This window comes from Gorilla gorilla, chromosome Y, assembly GCF_029281585.2.
Source record: "Gorilla gorilla gorilla isolate KB3781 chromosome Y, NHGRI_mGorGor1-v2.1_pri, whole genome shotgun sequence".
Taxonomy (NCBI): Eukaryota; Metazoa; Chordata; class Mammalia; order Primates; family Hominidae; genus Gorilla; species Gorilla gorilla.
Genome location: NC_073248.2, coordinates 31,877,826 through 31,895,696, shown reverse-complemented (window position 1 = coordinate 31,895,696; position 17,871 = coordinate 31,877,826). Strand labels below are relative to the sequence as shown.

Genomic DNA, 17,871 nt, shown 5'->3' with positions numbered 1-17,871 from the left:
GTGGTCTGATCTCGGTCCCTTGCAACTCCCTCCTCCTGGGTTCAAGTGATTCTCCTGCCTCAGCCTCCTGAGTAGCACAGGCACATGCCACCACGCTGAGCTATTTTTGTACTTCTTAGTAGCAATGGGGTTTCACCATATTGGCCAAGAAGGTCTCAATCTCTTGACCTCGTGATCTGCCTGCCTCAGCCTGTCAAAGTGCTGGGATTGCAGGCATGAGCCACCCCGCACCCGTCCGGAATTTGGTAAACTCAATCAAGTTTTTTTTTTTTTAAATGGGTCAGGCTTTTGGTGTCTTATCTAAAAAGTTTTCCTAACCCACAACGAAAAAGACTTTCTCCTCTGTTTTCTTCTGCATGTGTTATAGAGTTCGCACTTACATTTGGGTCTCTGATCCACTTTGAGTTAATTTTGGTGCTGGGTTTTCCATTCATGGAACATGCACTTGGATTTCTAAAAGGTCAATATATGAAAAATTTCCCGCAAAGTTTTTCTTTTCTTTTCTTTTCTTTTTGAGACTGTCACCCAGGCTGGAGTACAGTGGTGCAATCACAGCTCACTGCAGCCTTGACCTCCCAGGCTCTAGAGATCCTCCCACCTCAGCCTCCCAAGTAGCTGAGGCCACAAGTGTGCACCACCACACTTGCCTGATTTTATATTTTTTGTAGACAGGGTCCCACTGTGTTGGTCAGGCTGGTCTCAAACTCCTGGGCTTGAGTGATCCTTCCACCTTGGTCTCCCAAAGTGCTGGGATGATAAGCATGAGCCACTGCACTCAGCCAGTTTCTAGTTTGGATATATGAGTGGACTTCGCAGACCCCACACAGCATGCTCATGCCCAAGCAGAGCTTTCGTGTAAGACTGTGAGAGATTGTGAGGAGAGAAAGAGCATGCAGCCAGTGTTGGAGCTTCAGGGACATCCCGGGCACGAGCTTACCAGGGTCTCCTTTGTTCTGTCTCATGGTTGGCACACCAAGGACGGCGAGAGGAATCTTGGTTTCATGGGGCCTCAAACCAGACATTGAGGAGGTAGGGGAGCCGGTTGCCACTCCAGTCATTCAGTGCATCCAGGCTGTCTAACTGGTTAGGCCACTTGCAAATGTGCAAACGTTAAGTAAAGAAACAGACTTGGGTCAGCAGGGAGGTTTGAACTTTAACTAATGCATCATAAATCCCAGCTCTTATCTTGAACAAGAGTCAAAGACCAGACTTGCAGGCATCCCCCAAGATATAGGTAGGCCCTCTGCAAGGCAGCTGTAAGTCAGCTCTCCTCCATTCCTCTGGATGGCCCCCTCCTTATCCGAGTCCTGCTTCCTTCCTCTTTAAATCTGCAGACAACACTGCTTCTCTGCAGGTCTCTGCATATTCCCTCAGCTCACAGACCGGCTGCATACTTGGTATTTTCAGGGTTAGGTTTGCAACATATGACTGGGGAAATGCATGAAAAGGAAACGATGCAAGAATTCACCGCAGACAGCTTTAGGTGAGAAGGAGATGTGACAAAAAGTCTCTGCCTGCCCAAACCATAGCCAGGCTCCTGAAGCCCCTCCCAGGCCTGGTTGTGCGTTTCCTTATAAAATTAGATTTCAGCAAAGTACCTGCTAAGTCAGTTTGGCAAGAAGCCACCATTCTTGATATCAGGTTCCTCATCGTCCACCACCCCGGTTGATGTTTAACCCCCTTGGCTGGCTTTAACAAGAATCCTGTGAGGTTGGTTTAGCCAGGACCCACTTTACCTCTGATGTTTCCTTTTAGTGCTTTGCCATCTATACACCCGCTGCCTGCCCCCATGGCTATACATTCCCACTTGCCCTTGCTGTGTTCATATTGGAAGTTGAGCCCAGCCTCTCTCCTGCACTGTGAATGCCCATTGCAGTGGTCCCTGTACTTCACACGATAAGCCTGGATAATGTCTTCATTATCTTTTTGGTGATGCTTTCACAAGTTTGAGGTTCGTGCAGAAGTAATAACTGCAGTTACCAACCTAACATCACGGAATAGTTTTTTCTTTAACAAAGGTTTTGCTCCTGGACGAATGAACGATGGCTGGCTGCTTGTTCTTGGGGTTCAATAATGAGGTGCAGACAGACTGGGGAGAAGGGAATTTATTTCTCCAGCGGGTTACAGGGAGAAGGTCAGATTAATTCACCAGGTCAACTCAAACTGACAAGTTTTTTCCAGGGTTTCTATGCATTTTAAGCTCTATGCCCACGTGTAGGATTGCACCTACGAGCGGGAATATTTCATTCAGTTCCTGTCTAATCTTTAACTAGGGTCTGGGGTCTGCAAAGTTTTCTCTAGACGCTTGGAAAGTTTCTTAATCTTCAGTGAGCCCTGGTATGAGGTGTATGTGTAAGAATGCTTTTATTATTTGATCCTACTTTAGGGTCTGAGGAAGCTCATGCAGGGCCTTCATAGGTTTGTTTTGGCATTTTGGCCGTCCTTCCCCAGCACCACTTTCTCCAGTTCTTTAATGTTTAATTTACGCATTCATCAGAATTATAATAAAGCATTAGTGGAAAAACTGTTTGCTCCGCCTGCTAATGGAAACCTGGCCTGCCACAGTTAGACTCAAAGGGAACCTAACTCTCAAGGAGCCATAATCCCAGCACTTTGGGAGGCCGAAGTGGAGGATTGCTTGTGCCAGGAGTTCGAGACCAGCCTGGGAAACATAGGGAAACCCTATCTCTACACATAAAAAAAAAAATTAGTCAGGCATGGTGGCACGTGCCTGTTGCCTCAGCTACTCTGGAGGTTAAGTCTGGAGGATCGCTTAAGCCTGGGAGTTGGAGGTGCAGTGAGCTGTGATTGTACCACAGCACTCCAGCCTGGGCAACAGAGTGAAACCCTGTCTCCAAAAACAAAACAAAACAAAATAAAAAACAAAAACAAAAACAAAGAGCCATACAAGAAAGTTTTAAAGAATGTATTTTTTTAAAGCCCCAGTGAGGTTTTCTGCAGAAATCCTGGGTGCTTATAAGCCAGCCAGAACCTCTACCTTTAAAGTGTATCTGTTCATGTCATAGGTCTTAACAGGTGTGGAGGAAAGTTGAGATTTTTAAATTAAAAAAAAAAGTAAAAAAGAAGATGAACACTTCTGAATCTTCTTTTCTTTTCTTTTGAGCATGTTCTCCGGGTGGGGAATGTGCTGTGGTTTCTGAAAACAAAGAAGAAAACATGTCATTCTTGTATTCCAGGTTTTCACGATGGCCTGGGGGACTGTGATGTTTCTTCTTTTTTTTTTTTTAATGGATAGCATGAAGGTAATATTTGCCCAAATAATGGGATGGGGTGACGTGGAGGCCAAGGACAGAGGGTGAGGTATTCAACCTGGAGATGACCTTTAACCTCAAGGCTTTCTTCCCTTTAAGACATTTGCTGTTTGTTTGTTTTTGTTTTTGTCTTTTTTTGAGACGAAGTCTCTTTATTGTCGCCCAGGCGGAAGTGGCACGATCTTGGCTCACTGCAACCTCCACCTCCCAGTTCAAGTGAGTCTCCTGCCTCTGCCTCCCAAGTAGCTGGGATTACAGGTGCACACCACCACACCCAGGTAATTTTTGTATTTTTAGTAGAGATGGGGTTTCACCATGTTGGCTAGGCTGGTCTTGAACTCCTGGCCTCAAGCAATCCACCCGCTTTGGCCTCCCAAAGTGCTGGGATTACAGGCCTGAGCCACCGTGGCTGGCCAAACATTTGCTTTTTTAACAATAATTCATTGTTTTTATTTTTGTTTTTATTTTTTTTAGATGGAGTCTTGCTCTGTCACCCAGGCTGGAGTGCAGTGGTGCCATCTCAGCTTACTGCAACCTCCATCTCTCAGGTTCAAGCAATTCTCCCACTTCAGCCTCCTGAGTAGCTAGGATTACAGGCACCCACCATCACGCTCAGCTAATTTTTGTACTTTTAGCAGAGACGGGGTTTCACCATGTTGGTCACTGTGGAATTCCTGACCTCAAGTGATCCACCCACCTCAGTCTCCCAAAGTGCTGGGATTACAGGTGTGAGCCACTGTGCCCAGCCAATTGTATATTTCAGAACAACTAAAAGAGTATATTTAGAAATGTTCCCAACACAAAGAAATGGTAAATATTTGAGGTAATGGATAGCCCAGTTACCCAGATTTGATGACTACATATTGTATGTTTGTATCAAAAATATCACACCAATCCCATAGATATGTGCAACTCTGATGTATCCATAAAAGTTAAAAGTTTTAAAAATTGCAAGGCACAGTGGCTCAAACCTGTAATCCCAGCACTTTAGGAGGCCAAGTGGGAGGACTGCTTGAAGCCAGGAGTTTAAGGCCAGCCTGGGCAACGTAGTGAGACCCTATCTCTAAGAAAAATACAAAAATTAGCTGGGATGTGGGGGCAGGGGGTCCCAGCTGTGCAGTAGGTTAGGACTATACTTCCATCATCAAAGCGACACAGGGTAAGAGGTGAGGATGAAACATACTAGAATTGACTTAAAAAACATATTGGTCAAATCTTAGCTATTCGAGGAATGTAGGAAGAAAAGCTGCCTTCTCTCTGCATGTCTGAAGGTTCCCAATGCTGTCTCTTTGCCCAAGGGGCAAACTTTCCATCTGGGCATCTTCTGTGCATCTGAGGATCATTTGCCAATTATAGGCAATGGTAGTAAGTGTTTCACTGCAGAGTGAGATAAAGTCATTTAATATGACAATAAAGCAATGCATCAAAAACCTCAGTCAACTCAGTAAGCATTTTCTTTTGCTGCTAACCAACCTAATTCTGGTTTCATACAGCGCAGCCAGGTGCCCACCTAAAAGACTGCACTTCTCAACCTCCAGTTGTTTCTATGGATAATGGTTGCAAGCAGAAATTGGGTTGGGGCTTTGAATTAATCCCCCATTGTAGGGACTGCTTCAAGAGAAAGGGATGCCCTTTGGTTCTTTCTCCCTCCTGCTGCCTGGAGTGTCGGGCACTGTGGCAGCCATGCTGACATAATGAGGCCAACTCTCTGCCATGCTAAGGGTGGCAGAGCTGGGAATTGAAAAGAGCCTGCTAGCCTTGGGTTGCTTACCCTTGACTGGTTCACTACTTGGAAGAGAACACACCCTTCTCTTGTTCTTAACTCTTTAAGTCATTTTTTTTTAAGGGAGGGTCTTACTCTGCCCCCCAGCCTGGAGTGCCGTAGTGCAATCATAGCTCACTGCAGTTTCGACCTCCCAGCCTCAAATAATCCTCCCGCTTCAGCCTCCTAAGTAGCTGAGACTACAGCTGTGTGCCACGACATCTAGCTAATTATTTGTTTTTTTGTAGAGATGAGGTCTCACTGTGTTGCTCAGGCTGGGTAGGTGTCTAACTCCTAGGTTTAAGTGGTCCTCCCACCTTGGCCTCCCAAAGTGCTGGGATTACAGGTGTGAGTCACCATGCCTAGCTTTGTTTAAGGCATTCTTTTTTCCCAGCCTCTGTTACCAGCAGCCTGAAGCCATTTCTATAACAATATCAGGAAGACACATGGACAGAGACCCTAATGTATGAAAAATGCATCAATTATTTGAGATTAATGAGTCCTCAAAAACAGAGACTGAGAGGTTTTAACTTTCCTCTGCTATGTGAGAGTAGGAACAGACACTCTTCCCTGTCCTTTTGTAAGGCTGTTATGTCATCTAGGTGATGAAATTACAACAATGCTTTAAGATGGAGGAGTGAAAACATTGGGCATTGGCACAATGACGAACCCTGAGATTTAGAAGAGGAAGAGGAGGCATCAGTGGGTGCCTACTGGGACAGTCTTATTTCACAAATCAGGAATGGGAAACCCTACATGGGTGCAGTGGCTCATGCCTGTAATCCCAGCACTTTGGGAGGCTGAGGCAGGTGGCTGACTTGAGGTCAGGAGTGCGAGACCAGCCTGGGCAACATGGTGAAACCCTGTCTCTACTAAAACTACAAAAATTCACTAGGTATGGTGGGGGGGTGCCTGGTACCTGTAATCCCAGGTACTCAGGAAGCTGAGACAGGAAAATCGCTTGAACTGGGGAGGCAGAGATTGCAGTGAGCAGAGATTGCACGATTGCACTCCAGCCTGGGGGACAGAGTGACACTCTGTCCCAAAAAAAAGAAAATGGGGACTCACTGTCAGTCCAGGGCATGTTCCTTGCAAAAAGGGAAGCTGAAGATAGAACCAAGCTTGGAGAATTTTGTTTGCAATGCAGTCAGGCTCTCCTGGATCCTCTCTCACAGTCTTGGCATTCGGGGTGCCACCCCCATCCTTGGGCATGAGCAGAACGGGAAATGTCTGCAGCTCCACAAGATGTTGCTTGTGGAAAACTGCTGGGGCACAGGACTCAGGGTCTGCCAATGCTTCGACACTGCAGCACCTACCCTTGCTATCATGGCGTGGTACAGGTGCTTGGAGTCGGGGGTCAGGGGCCGTGCCTCAGAGTGGTCTGTGGAGAGGTCAAAGAGCAAAGGGGGTCTGTGACGGGTCATGCCCTCCCTGGAACATGGGCAGATGCCTCAGCCGTAGCAGGCCCCTGCTCCCTTGGGGTGGAACTGTGGAATCATGTAATGAACCTTCCAGATGCTTCCACCTGGCTGCAGACAAGAAGGGAGTCAGGGTGGCAGAAATCCATGCAGGTGTGAACATAGGATGCAGATGTCAGCACTGTGGAATCAGCATGAACCTCCCTGTTCAATGAAAAGGAGGGCGGACACGAGGTAGTCCACAAAATCACAGCCTTCAGCTTGTCAAGTCAGACCGTGTGTGTGTGCGTGCGTGCACCCGTGTGTGTCTGTTTGTGTCTCTGCATCACATGCCCCAGGGAAAGGGACTCATTGCAGAGTGTTCACTGTGGCTGCTTTCAGAAATCAGAATCGTAGAGGTTCCTTAATTCTTCCCCTTTCCCCTGTGTTGAAACTGTTCAGCGTCGATCTACTACCTTTCTACACAGAAACAACCAAGATATTTTAAACGGCACGATTGGGTACTTACCTATCTATCGCTAGCTATTTATCTATCAGTCCATCCATTTATCTTACCTATTGATCTCATCTATCGATCATCTATTTATTTATGAATGATCTATCTACCTATCAATCATCTATCTCTTGTTTACCTATCCATCACCTATCTACTGTTTATCTCTACTTATTTATCAATCAATGTATCTTATCCATCATCCATCCATTCATCTATCATCTACTTACCTATCTAGTTATCTATTTATGAATTATCTATCTATGCTCTGTCTCCCTATTATCTGTCTAGGCTCTATTGTCTATCTCTGACTACCTATTTATCCATCAATTTATCTTATCTATCATCTATCTCTATCATCTGTCTACCCACCTATCTGTCAATCTATCGTCTATCTTCTATTTATCATCTATCATCTATCTGTATCTGTCCATCAATTTATCTTATCTATATCTGTATCATCTATCTACCTACTTGTCTATCTATCATCTATCTCCTCTCTTCTATCATCTATATGTATCTAACTATTTATCTATGTATCCATCAGCTTACACATGTACCTATCTAATCATCTGTCTACCTCTATCTGTCTACTAATCATGTGTGCTCAGGGTCTTTAGTTGGATTAACTATGGATAATAAAGGCAATAAGAAGAGGGCATGGTGTGGACTCAGCACATTTCTTTCCTTACAAACATGGCCAGGCTGAGCACGGTGGCTCACGCCTGTAATCCCAACACTTTAGGAAGCTGAGGTTGGTGGATGACTTGAGGTCAGGAGTTTGACACCACCCTGGCCAAAGTGGTGAAACCCATCTCTACTAAAAATACAAAAATTAGCCAGGCGTGGTGGCGGGCACCTGTAATCCCAGCTCCTTGGGAGGCTTAGGTAGGAGAATTGCTTGAACCCAGGAGGCAGAGGTTGCAGTGAGCTGAGACCACTGACTGCACTCCAGCCTTTGCGACAGAGCAAGACTCTGTCTCCCCCAACCCCCACCCCACCCCCAAAAAAGAAACACAGCCAAATACCAGTCATCACCCTCTCTGAGATAACAGACTGACTCTTCTTAGCTTGAAAGAAAGGGATCTGCTCTGTGATGGTGAATTTTATCTGCCAGCTTAGCTGGGCCACAGTACCCAGATATTTGGTCAAACAATAGATGTTGCTGTAAAGGTATTTTTAGATGAGATTGAGATTTAAGTCAGTAGATTGGAGTGCAGCAGATTGCCCTCCATAATGTCATGGGCCTCATTTAATCAGTTGACTGTCTTGAGGAAACAAGAATGACCCAAAAGGAAGAAGGAAATCTGGATTCAGATGACAGTGTAGAAATTCTGCATAAGTCCTTCAGCCTTCAGGCTCAACACTGCAACATCAGCTCCTGCCAGAATTTCTACACTGCTGGCCTGCCCTGCAGATTTCAGTGCTGTCAGCCTCAAAGCTATGTGAGATGATTCATTAAAATTTGTCTTTGTCTCTTTCTCTCTCTGTGTACCTACTTACCTACCTATCTATAAGTCCATTGATCTACAGACTCTTATCTGTTTATCATCCATCTACCTACATACCTGTCATCTGTCTACCTATCTACCATCTATTCTATCCATCTATCATCTATTTATCTATCAACTTATCTATCACCTGTCTATCATCTATCTATTATCTAACTATATGGTCATCTGTCTTTTTCAAACAGCCCACCAGATATCTCTATCTACTTTTCATCCATCATCCATGAAAGATCCATCCATCTATTCATCCATCCATGAACTGCTTCTACTTTTTATCTATCTATATTATCTATCTATCCAATCTATATATCCATCCATCATGTAACTTATCTATCATTTATCTTATCTATCTATATATCTATCCATCCATTGTGTATCTTTATCTCTCTATCATCTATCTATCCATTATCCTCTCTCTCTCTCTCTCTTTTTCTCTCTCCCCCTCCTCTCATCTATCTATAATCTACTCATTGGTTTATCTATCTGTATTTCTATAGCTGTCTGTCCATCCATCCATCCATTCATCCACACATCCACACATCTTATTGTCTGTTTCTCTGGACAACCTTGGCTGTGGGCAGTGTGTACTCACTATTCTTCAGTTGCCAGTGTGCTGTGTGGAGATGCTACCCACAGTAATGAAACAGGAACTCATGTGCTAAGCATGCCTCAGCTCCCTGCAGCAAGGGCACCAAGCTGCGGTTGTCGATCACCCTGATTCCATGAAGAGAACACAGAGCAGAGTCAGACCATGGGCTCCCAGGCAGCCTTTTGCACCTGGGAACACATGTTCCAGAATGCAAGCCTTCCCAGCAAATGGAGCAGAGATGGGCTGTCTCTCCAGTTACTGTTAAGATTGCAGGTTGCTGAGCAGGATACATGTGGTTATTTCAAGACATGGTGTCTCTTAAGTGTTGGGGTCATTTATTATGCAGCACTGCATAAGCAGAGTGCACATGCACACATACACACACACACACACACACACACACCAACACACAGCACTGTCACTGTGGATGTTAACACAAAGCCTTCAAATTCCAGCTGGACAGCCAACATTTCCAGGTTGAATTTTCTTAATTTTTTTTTTTATGAGGCAGAGTCTTGCTGTGTTGCCGAGGCTGCAGTGCAGTGGCACAATCTCAGCTCATTGCAACCTCTGCCCCCTGGTCAAGTGATTCTCATGCCTCATCCTCCTGAGTAGTTGTGACTACAGGCACAAGCCACCACACCCAGCTAATTTTTGTATTTTTTGTAGAGATGGGGTTTCACCACATGGCCAGCCTGCTTTCAAACTCCTGACCTGAGGTGATCAGCACATCTCAGCCTCCCAAAGTGCCAGGATTATCGGCATGAGCCATTGCACCCGACCTGTTCTTACTTTTTAATAATAATAGACCCCAGGACACATGGTCACATGGGTAAAGGAGATGGTGGTGCATGCCTGTAATCCCAGCTACTTGGGAGGCTGATACGAGAGAATCGCTCGGGAGGCGGAGGTTGCAGTGACCCGATATTGTGCCATTGCACACCAGCCTGGGCAACAGTGTGAGACTCCATCGCAAAAAAAAACAAAAAAAAAACCTTATTTATGTAACCAAACACCACCTGTTCCCCAAAATCCTACTGAAAATAAAAAAAAAATAAAAACTAAGAACAATTTTGAAAAAATAGGGAACATGCAGCCTTATCTCCACGTACCTGTCCTGGGGCACCTTGCCGCCTGCCAGCTGGACCACAGGAGGGAACATGTCCATCAGGCTCATGGGCTCTCCAATCACTCGGCCAGCCAGGAGCACCCTTGGCCAGTGGAAAATCCCGGGCACATGGATCCCATCTTCCCATCCTCCTATGCCCTTCCCACCTGTAAGTAAAAGGCATCATTAGGATTTTGCCGGAAACTGCCCAGTCTATACACATACCTGGATGTATTTGTGCATAGGTATATGAATATGCGCAGCCATCTGCACACACACATGCACACTGGGGCAGCCTCAGCTTCCCAAAAACAGCCACAGCAACATTTCCAGAATCGTGCTACTACCTGGGCTCTTGAATATCGGTGGGTCACTGTGGCTGATTCAACTGTTCTAGTCAATCTATGCAACCTTTATTTAGAATAAAAGAATGTATTAAAATATTCATTACATTTAATAATTTAAAAATGCTTGTTAAATACCAATAATTTTAAAAATATTTATCAAATATTATGCATCAATATTAATTGATGCATTTAAAATATTAAAATAGTAATACATTTATTAAATATTTAAAAATTAAGAATATAATAAATTTTAATTTTATCTGAATTATTTATTTATACCTCTCTCTCTTCTATTAAAGTGTAAACCCTTTAAAGGAAGGGGATGTGACTTTTTATCTGCCTGTTCTGCTCATCTAGGTAGAACTTGTACTACAGTAGCTGTTCAATACATTCTTTTTGAAATGAGCAAACTCATTTTCAGTTTGACTTGTTCTGGGACCCTCAGTGGTGGGAGCTATTTGGTCAAATGCATATGTGTCCCCAGTGTCCAGAGCTCACCTTTGTAAATTCCATTCCATCCCCCTAACTCCTGTGTCCATCTCTTGCCTCTAAATGTCCTCCACGGTCAGAGGTGTAATATGTGAATGTTGAGTTTCTTAAATCATTGTCTTTGATGGCATTAAGAATCTTACCTTTACAGAAAATGGAAAGTTTCAGGACCAAGAAAACAAAGCAGCGTCCTCTAGTTCAATACACTTCTTCGTTTCTGCGTGAGACACCTCTTGCCAGGAAGTCATAAGAAGAGACCACAGTTACTCGGAGGCCATGGTTACGATGTGATCCCAAAGGGTAAGACATAGCTAATCATTGTGATACCACAGGACTGTTTACAATGCAAACCAACAATAAAATTCGAAGCCCCCTAATTGACTGATGGACTCTCCCCTCAGCCAAGGCCATTCCAAAGTCAACCTGAAAAACTAGGTCAGGCCGGGCATGGCGGCTCACACCTGTGAGCCAACACTTTGGGAGCCTGAGGTGAGCGGATCACCTGAGGCCAGGAGTTCAAGACCAGCCTGGCCATTATGGTGAAACCTCATCTCTACCAAAAACACAAAAATTAGGTGTGGGGGTGCATGCCTATAATCTCAGCTACTCGGGAGGCTGAGGCAGGAGAATCGCTTGAACCCAGGAGGCAGAGGTTGCACTGAGGTGAGATTGCACCACTTCACTCCAGCCTGGGCGACAGAGTAAGACTGTTTCAGAAAAAAACCCAAAAGAGGGCCACGTGCAGTGGCTCATGCCTGTAATCCCAGCACTTTGGGAGGCTGAGGCAGGCAGATCACAAGGTCAGGAGATCGAGACCATCTTGACTAACACTGTGAAGCCCTGTCTCTACTAAAAACACAAAATATTAGCCGGGCATGGTGGCAGGCGACGGTAGTCCCAGCTACTCAGGAGGCTGAGGCAGGAGAATGGTGTGAATCCAGGAGGCGGAGCTTGCAATGAGCTGAGATCCCACTGTGCTGCACTCCAGCCTGGGTGACAGACCGAGACTCCCTCTAAAAAACAAGCAAAAAGAAGAAGAAAAAGAAACAAAAAACAAAAACTAGGTCAGGCCGTGATGGAAAGTGGCAGGGGCGGGGGATGGGGCGGTGGTGGACATGCATCATGATACCCTCCCTTTGGAATTCAGGTGCAACTGACCAGCATTCACATTAAAACAGTGGCCTTATGACTGAGAGGTCAGGCAAGGTGGCTCATGCCTATCATCCCAGCACTTTGGGAGGCCGAGGCAGGAAGATTGATTAGCTCAGGACTTCAAGAACAGCCTGGGCAACATGGCAAAACATGCAAAACATACAAAATTAGCCAGATGTGGTGGCACATGCTTGTATGTAGTCCCAGCTACTCGGGAGGCTGAAGTGGGAGGATTGCCTGAGACTGGAAGGGCAAAGCTACGATGAGTCAAGATCGTACCACTGCAATCCAGCCTAGGCAACAGAGTGAGACCCTGTTTAAAAAAAAAAAGACTGGTAGAACAGACTCTTTAAGTCTGATAAGAAACATTTACCATGTATTCCCTCTGAAGCCTGCTACCTGGAGTCTTCTTTTTTTTTTTTTTTAATTATACTTTAAGTTTTAGGGTACATGTGCACATTGTGCAGGTTAGTTACATATGTATACATGTGCCATGCTGGTGCGCTGCACCCACTAACTCGTCATCTAGCATTAGGTATATCTCCAAATGCTATCCCTCCTCCCTCCCCCCACCCCACCACAGTCCCGAGTGTGATATTTCCCTTCCTGTGTCCATGTGATCTCATTGTTCAATTCCCACCTATGAGTGAGAATATGCGGTGTTTGGTTTTTTGTTCTTGCAATAGTTTACTGAGAATGATGATTTCCAATTTCATCCATGTCCCTACAAAGGACATGAACTCATCATTTTTTATGGCTGCATAGTATTCCATGGTGTATATGTGCCACATTTTCTTAATCCAGTCTATCATTGTTGGACATTTGGGTTGGTTCCAAGTCTTTGCTATTGTGAATAATGCCGCAATAAACATACGTGTGCATGTGTCTTTATAGCAGCATGATTTATAGTCATTTGGGTATATACCCAGTAATGGGATGGCTGGGTCAAATGGTATTTCTAGTTCTAGATCCCTGAGGAATTGCCACACTGAATTCCACAATGGTTGAACTAGTTTACAGTCCCACCAACAGTGTAAAAGTGTTTACCTGGAGTCTTCTTTGGTATGAAACCTTGGCCTCCACAACCCCTTATCATAACCCAGACATTCCCTTCTATTGATTCTCAGATAATAACTCTTTCAACTACCTGTCAATCAGAAAATCTGAAAATCCGCCTTTGACCTGGAAGTCCCCCTTTCAGTGGTCTTGCCTTTCTGCACTGAACCAAGGTACATCTTACACATATTGATTGATGCCGTATGTCTCCCTAAATGTATAAAGCTGAGCTGCACGCCGACCACCTTGAGTACATGTTCTCAGGACCTCCTGAGTGCTGTGTCATGGGTCACTAGTCACTCATATTTGGCTCAGAATAAATCTCTCCAAATATTTTATGGAGTTTGACTCTTTTGGTCGACCCCAGGATACCACCAATACAAAACAGAATGAACACACAACACCAAGAGGTTGCCAGCGGGCATGCTTTTGTAAACATAGTGCCGTGTGTGTGTGTGTGTGTGTGTGTGTGTGTGTCACATAATAAAGATGCTGGGGAGAGGGAAATGGTGAGACTCAGTGATGACAGAATCCTGTCTATGTAGGAGGAAGCAGTATGTAGGAGGAAGCAGGGCTCTAAGTAGCATCTATGGGCCTTGGCATTTGGAGGTTGATGGCTCAGCAGTGCAGAGGATGCCCTGCAAACCATGCAATTGCTTTATCCATGGAGGCCACTGGTCATTGAAAGCACTGACATAAAGTCAAAACGATATAAGCCACATGGTCATCTGTAGCTCCAAAAATGCAGACTTTGAAGACTGCTATAAACTGAAAAGTATCTGAGGCAGGTCTCAATCTCAAGGTTTTATCATGCAGATGAAGCCTCCAGGTAACAGGCTTCAGAGGAAACAGATTGTAAATGTTTCTTATCAGAGTTAAGGTCTGTGTGGATGTTCGTGCTGGAGGGGTAGAATGAGGCATGCCCAACTCCTCTTCCCATCATGGCATGAGCCAGACTCTCAGGTTAAGTTTTAGGGTGCCCTGGCAAAGGCGGGAATCCATTCAGATGGTTGTGGGGGGCCTTTGAATTTATTTTTGGTTTACACTATGAACCAATCCCGCCCTATCACTATGCTTGTCTCAGGAGATATGTTCAGATTCTGCAAGGATTTTAATATCTACACTCTCTTAAGACCTGCAGCCTCGTTGGTCCTCTCCAGGGTTTCTTCAAGGCGATAGACGGAAGGTGACATCTCTGCATTGTCTTGAACTTTATTGCTTGAGTTTCTGTAACTTCTAATGAGGACGTTAAGTCATTGGCTGTGTAGAAGGTTGATAATATGGTTTGGATGAGTTTCCCCGCCCAAATCTCATGTGGAATTGTCATCCTCAGTGTTGGTGGTGGGGCCTGCGGGGGTGACTGAATGATGGGGGCAGAGTTCTCATGAATGGTTGAGCACCATCTCCCCTTGGTGCTGCAGAGTGAGCAGCTTCTCTCGAGATCTGGTTGTTTAAAAGTGTGTGGCTCCTCCCCTCCTCTCTTGGTCCTGCTCCTGCTGGAGACTCCTGCTCCCCCTTCACCTTCCACCATGAATAAAAGCTCCCCAAGGTCTCCCCAGAAGCAGACACTGCCATGCTTCCTGTGCAGCCTGCAGAACTATGAGCCAATCCAACCTCTTTTCTTTATAAATTACCCAATCTAAGTTATTTCTTTGCAAGAATGGACTAATACAGTTGATTTTATGCAAAATTAGACTAAGTAATTGGAAATACTGAAGGAGCAAATAAATGATATGAAAGAAGTTTTTCTTCCTATTATTCATTTTTTATTTCTTTTTATTTTGGAGACAGGGTCTTGATATGTTGCCCAGGCTGGAGTTCAATGGTGCAATAATTATAGCTCATTGCAGCCTCAACCTCCTGGGCTCAAATGATCTTCCCACCTCAGCCTCCGGAGTAGCTGGGACCACAGGTGCACACCACCATGCCTGTCCAATTTTTAAAATTTTTTGTAGAGATCGGGGGGCTCTCACTATGTTGCCCAGGCTGGTCTTGAACTCCTGGCCTCAAGCCATCTCCCTACATCAGCCTCCCAAAATGCTGGGATTAAAGCCATGAGCCACTTTGCCCCACCTGAAAATGCAGACTTCTAAGAATGTGAACTAATCCCACTCTAACACTATGCTTGTCTCAGGAGACACATTCAGATTCTGCAAGAATTTTTATGTCTGTGCTCTTTTAAGAATCTGCAGCCTCAGTGGTCCTCTCCAGGGTTTCCTGAAGGCCATAGAAGGAAGACAGCGTCTCTGCATTGTCCTGAACATTAACTTTATTGCTTCACTTTCGGTAGCTTCTGATGATGACATGAAGTCACTGGCTGTGTAGAAGGTTGATTTTGTGCAGAATTAGACCAAGTAATTGGAAATATTGAAGGAGCAAATAAATATGGTATGGGAGTGTGTTCTGCCCCCATTCTTTGTACTATTATATTATTGTTGAAGAGTCAGGGTCTCACTCTGTTGCCCAGCCTGGAGTACAGCAGTGCAATCTCAGTTCACTGCAGCCTTGACTTCCCAGGCTGAAGCGATCCTCCTGCCTCAGCCTCCTGAGTAGCTGCCACTACAGGCATGTGCCACCATAGCTGGCTAAGCATTTATTTTTGTAGAGATGAGGTCTCACTATGTTGTGCAAGCTGGTTTTGAATTCCTGACCTCAAGCGATCTGTCTACCTGGGCCTCCAAAAGTGCTAAGAGTAACTCTTATTATTTTTATATTTATTTTTTGTTTGTTTTTTTGAGATGGAGTCTTGATCTGTCACCCAGGCTGGAGTACAGTGGTACAATCTCAGCTCACTGCAACCACTGCCTCCCATGTTTGAGCGATTCTCATATGTCAACCTCCCAAGTAGCTGGGAATACAGGTGTGTACCACCACACTGGGTTAATTTTTATATTTGTAGTAGAGACAGGGTTTCACCATGTTGCCCAGGCTGGTCTTGAACTCCTGACCTCAGGTGATCCACCCGCCTCAGCCTCCCAAAGTGCTGGGATTACAGGCATGAGCCACCACCGTTATTCTTTATTGCAAGCTGGTTCATATTCAGATGGCCAGTCTGTATGTTCAATGCTGAGGCCGAGGGTGGAGTGAGGCTCTGAGGTACCTTGACTTACCTATGAGCCAGTCCATCTCCTCCACATTATCACCATATAAGCCATGATGACTTTTCCCCAGGAATGCACTCGTGGTCACAAGGGGAATGTGCACATGCAGCAAAGAAAGAAAGAGGAGAAATGGCCCATGCTTGTGTCTGAAAGAAGAAAACCTCTTTGAGAATACACAGAATACACAGTACATCAAAGGGACCCCTGCGCCCATATGTTCACTCCAGCACTATTCACAAGAGCCAAGGCAGGGGATCACATTCTGAGGCCATCAGTGGGTGAACACAGAAAGAATAGATGGTGGGCCGGACATGGTGGCTCATGCCTGTAATCCCAACACTTTGGGAGGCTGAGGCGGGAGGATCACTTGAGGCCAGGAGTTCAAGACAAGCCTGGGCAACAAGGTGAAATGCCGCCTCTACCAAAAATAGAAAAATTAGCTGGGCATGGTGGTTCGAGCCTGTGGTCCCAGCTACTCGGGAGGCTGAGGTGGGAGGATGGCTTGAGCCCAGGAGGTGGAGCTTGCAGTCAGCCCTGATCACTCCACTGCACTCCAGCATGGATGACAGAGCCAGACCCTGCTCAAAAAAAATATATATATATATATATATTTTATATATATACACACTACTATATATATTTTACATACACACACATATTATTTATATATATGTGTGTGTGTGTGTGTGTGTGTGTGTATATATACTGTGTATGTCCACAGTGGAATACCATTCAGCCATAAAAAAGACTGGAGGCTGGGCACGGTGGCTCAAGCCTGTAATCCCAGTACTTTTGGAGGCCAAGCCTTGCAGATCAGTTGAGGTCAGGAGTTCAAGACCAGCCTGGAGAATATGGTGAAATGGGTAAACCCCATCTCTACTAAAAATAAAAAAATTAACAGGGTGTGGTGGCAGGCGCCTATAATCCTAGCCACTCAAGAGGCAGAGGCACAAGAATTGCTTGAGCCTGGGAGACAGGTTGCCGGGAGCCGTGATCATGCCACTGCTCTCCAGCATGTGTGACAGAACCAACCCTGTCTCAGAAAAAAAGGGAATATCTGGTGTATGTACATGATGGAATACTATCAGCCATCAAAAAGAATGAAATCCTGTCATTTGCAGCAATACAGATGAAACAGGAGGTCACTATGTTAACTAAAATAAGCCAGGCACAGAATGACCAATACTGTATTGTCACTCACATGTGGGAGCTAAGAAAAACTGATCACATGAAGATAGAGAATAGAATGATAGAGACCAGAGGCTGGGAAGGGTGAAGGACAAAGAGAAGTGGTTTGAACAGTACAAACATACAGTAAGCTTAAAGGAATACATTCAATGTCTGGTAGAAGAGTAGGGTGACCAAAGCTAGCAAAATGTATTGTACTCAGGAGATGGACACTGTAAGTATGCTGACTTGCTCGCTATTCAATGTATACACGTAACAAAATTTCACACATACCCCATACATTTGTACAAATTAAAAAGTAAGGGCCAGGCACGGTGGCTCACGCTTACAGTCCCAGCACTTTGGAAGGCAGAGGTGGGAAGATGGCTTGAGCCCAGGAATTCAA

The 17,871-nt window shown here is 45.1% G+C and overlaps 1 pseudogene; it reads right to left on the bottom strand.

The window, feature by feature from the left end:
- Nucleotides 1-1,296: 1,296 nt before the first annotated feature.
- LOC129530338 (arylsulfatase D-like) overlaps nt 1,297-17,871 on the bottom strand; it is a 31,323-nt pseudogene continuing 14,748 nt past the window's right edge.